This window comes from Mytilus trossulus, chromosome 4, assembly GCF_036588685.1.
Source record: "Mytilus trossulus isolate FHL-02 chromosome 4, PNRI_Mtr1.1.1.hap1, whole genome shotgun sequence".
Taxonomy (NCBI): Eukaryota; Metazoa; Mollusca; class Bivalvia; order Mytilida; family Mytilidae; genus Mytilus; species Mytilus trossulus.
Window position 1 is genome coordinate 752,864 of NC_086376.1, and position 4,232 is coordinate 757,095.

Sequence of the window (4,232 nt, forward strand, 5' to 3'; positions counted from 1 at the left end):
CAGGAGGAAACTAACGGCCTAATTAATGTACAGAAAACGACAACTATTGAATTACAGGGTCCTGATTGGAGAAACGAGGATCGCGGGATCCCAATCTTCTCCTTTACATGGGACAACATCACAACGAACTATTAAAATCAAATGAAAAAGGCTGGACTCGTCAGGCCATTGTTTTCAGTAAGACCATTATTGTCGATATATATCAAAAGACAATCTAGATTACCAAAACCACCATAAAACGTCAGTACGCCATTGAATGTCGTTCTCGAAGTGGTTATGGACATCATCCTTTGTTGCAGACTAAACAACTAGTCAAGGAAAAACGAGAAGGAAGCAGATATCAATAGCTTCGATCTGACAATCAAGATAAAAAATAATAAGAACGCCTACAAGAAAACGGGAGTAATTTTAAGGATATGCGTTTGAACATAAAGTAAGATGACGCAAAGTTACGTGATTGATTTTTTTTTAATATTTCTACAGGATATGTTACAACAGCTGATAAAATCATCTGCACTGTCTTGCCAATGACTTCAACAACATAATTTTATTCATTTATTTATTGCACGGTGATGCTTACTTGCAAAAAGTATTTCTAGGTTTATCATTTCACATCGATCACCAGTATATTTAAAAGTACATCTGAAATAAAATAAGGAATATTCATATGCATGCAGACAATGTTTTGACAGGATATTTTTGTTCTTATACATGCATGCAGTCAACTTGAAGACATACAATGAACAACATTAGAGAAAAAATATTGAAACAGTAAAAAAGGCTACACAGAGGAAAAAGTGAACAGTATGCTGAAGTTATTAATTGACAACATATTTGTTGAATTTGGAGGTACTAGATTTTTTCAACAAATAGTCGGCATTCCTATGGGAACGAACTGTGCACCTCTCCTTTCCAACCGCTATTATATCTATATGATTCTAAGTTCACTGAGACATTTGTCATAAACATGAATATCAAAGAATCAAAATCAACAAACACGGCTTCCCTTGCCTCATGTACAAACTTCACCTGCAAATGGGATATACATTTCCAAACAATTCATTCGGTATGCAAGAGATTGCAGCTACTACTCAGACATTATAAAAAGTCACCAGTGTATGTGCAGAAAGTGGATGAACCAAGGGGTGTGACAAAAAGAACGACTCTTCTTTTTTCTAAATGAAACTTCATCAGAAGAAATAGATTTTAGGTACTGATGTTGTTTATCAACTTTAAATCGAGTTATAGCAATCTTTTTGTTTGTCTTTGTAAATTACTTTAACTGTATAGGCTATTTTTTAAGCGTCTACTTTGCGTGGTTCGGTACTTGTACATCAAGACTGATTCTTCTGTTTACGGTTACACTACTAAAACAGTTAATGGTCCCTTAAACATGTTTAACCCCTTATGTATTTGCCGGTCTCAAGTAAGGAGTCAGTAATTGATGATAGATGTCTGTTCATTTCTTTCGGATGGTTTAATATCATTGTTTTGTTGTATATCAGGTTGTTAGTTTTTTTCAAAGTTATTTCTCATTTTTGTATGGCCAGACTTTTTTTTATCTAACTATACGATATTGGGTTTTGCTCATTGTTGTAGTCCAATTGGTATCCTATAATTGCTTACATTACAGATCATTTACACACTACATGATGGATACTATACGACTTTTAGTCAATCACACCACATCTCCTTATTTATATCTTACTTGTTACCGAACAGTCAAATGTTCTTTAATTAAAATTTCTTTTGATAAATAATAAGTACTGAACCTTCTTCTTACATAATTATTTATTCAAACTTAACAGGCAAGTGTTAATCATATTTTTTTTATGCTTATTACCATTATTTTCCAACTGAATGGATAGTACATAAACCAAACATCTAATCAGCAGTGCCAAAGCCCATATGACTTGTATTTTACTATTTTTCTTAAGGAGTAAACAATTTCTTATTTTACTACAGAAGTCCAATATATAAAAAAAAAAGAAAGGACAAACATAAGAAGGGAATGGGGCTTTTAAAATATCAATTGATTCGTTTATTTTAAAAATTGATTTTTTAAAAGCATTTTTTTAAGGGTTTATTTTCCTAGCGGAAAAAATAATAACAAATAAGATAAGATTGTCAAGGAAAATACCAAAGCAAAATAATTACTGAAAACGAACAGTCATGTTAGTTATATCGACTCACGCGCAACGTATTATTCTAAATCCTACATCTGTTGCAAGGCACGATCCTCCGTTGAAGCAAGCGACTGTCTCTGTTTCATTTTTTGTACAACCTAATCGGTGATTATCTGGAAGTGTTGTAATTTCTCTTCTTTGACCAGTAGTTTTGTCTTGAAGTGTTGTAAGTTCTTTTCTTTGGTTAGTTATTTGGAACAGAAGTGCTGTATATTCTTTTCTTTTGACATGTACAGTTGTTTTGTCTGAATGTGCTGTATATTCCCTTCTTTGGTCAGTAGTGTTGTCTAGGAGTGTTATATTTTCCATTCTGTGCTCAGAAGTTTTAAAGTGAGTATGTTTGTTATCGTTATTAAGAGCCTCTAAAATATGAAAAAAACTATAACATAGTATATGAAAACGTAAAATAATCTTTTCAGAAATTTTCCTTTAATTCGCCGTTTCAGAATCTGATGCATTCTGTGTAATATTTCTAAAAATGTACACCAAATCGTTGTGATTGGTTCAAAACGTTCAGAACAATGGAAATTCATCCAATGACGTAAAGTTATTTTCATTTTGGTGTTCGAACAATGAGATTACCCATAGTCCCTTAGAGTCTGAAAAGGCGAATTGTGTAAGATTAAGTAAACTTTGTATTTAAAAAACTAACATTTTAAAGATTATTGCAATTGTGATGATAACTGCGTTTTGTTATTTGATTTTGCCATGTGATTATGGAATTTCTGAATTGATTTTCCTCTGAGTTCAGTATTTTAGTGATTTTAGTTTTTATCATGTTCTTTCTGTTTTGTTTAATAATAGTAATAGCGTTTTATTTTTACCCCAATTCATTTAATGTCACATCTATATACATAACTTATTTGCAGAATCATAGTTAGAAACAAGAAAAAGCTGTTTCTTTAGTTTTTTCTCTCAATTGAAATTCAGTATGGATTTATTATTGACATTGATCAAGTTTGTGAACTGTGTATGACGTAATTGAACGAAATTGACAACTATATGAAATTGAACATGTAGAACGTCTATATTTCTTATCAGGTGATGTAATTTAAGTATGATAAACATTTCTGTAAGTGCTAACATAATTCTTTGCTACAGTAATGTTAACTGGTTTGTTTGTACTTGTGTTCTGTTTTATCCGCGCGTCTGGCGTATAAAATTTTAATCCTGATACTTTTGATAACTATTTACATTAATTATACACTGTAGACTGAACTTCTTTTTCCATGATACTAGCTTTTGTACGTTATTCATAAACCTTTAGTGTTTTAAAACTGGTTCGGCGAATTTTAAAGAGTGTAGAATTGGGATTTCAAAAGACTGGTGTTGCCCTATAAGACTTCAACGTGTTTTAAAAAAGTGTTTGTTTAAATACGTAAGTGCTGCATATTGTATTTGCTACAGGAAAGCTTTTAAATTCATGGGGTTTGTCTGCTGTTCACTGGTACAAAACTTATATACATATCTACCTTATTTAATTCATATTATTCGACAGATTTGACATTGTTGTATTTCTAATCACGGACGTCAGCCACCTAAACAAGTCGGTACCCATTTCAGAATGATGCCCACTGTTTTTTTTTATTTCGATTAATACAACTGCCTTTAATTCAACAGACAAAACCTACGAAAGCAACTGGTTTTTACATTTGTTTCTACAGCATTGTTTTTTTAAATGTATCGTAGTCCTTACGTATACATACAATACAATAAGATTTAAAGGGAACTCTTCTCTCGTATTTTTGTGATTTTACTTTTTTTATAACATTTGATATATGAAAAAATGAAATATACCTGCACAAATCCAAAGCAACATCCAACATGTCCAATATGTGAATATTTGAATGGGCTGCATGTTTAAATGCTATTTTTTTTTCTGGGGAAAAAAATTATAGAGCTAACATAATACAAAAAACGTAAAACATAGCAATTTGCATTATAATTAAGAATTGAATGCTTCTTTTTGTAAATTTATTGGGTGGTAAAAGCGTTGACCGAAGTACATTTTGTATGAAGCGCGGAAGCGCTTCATTCTAAAAATGT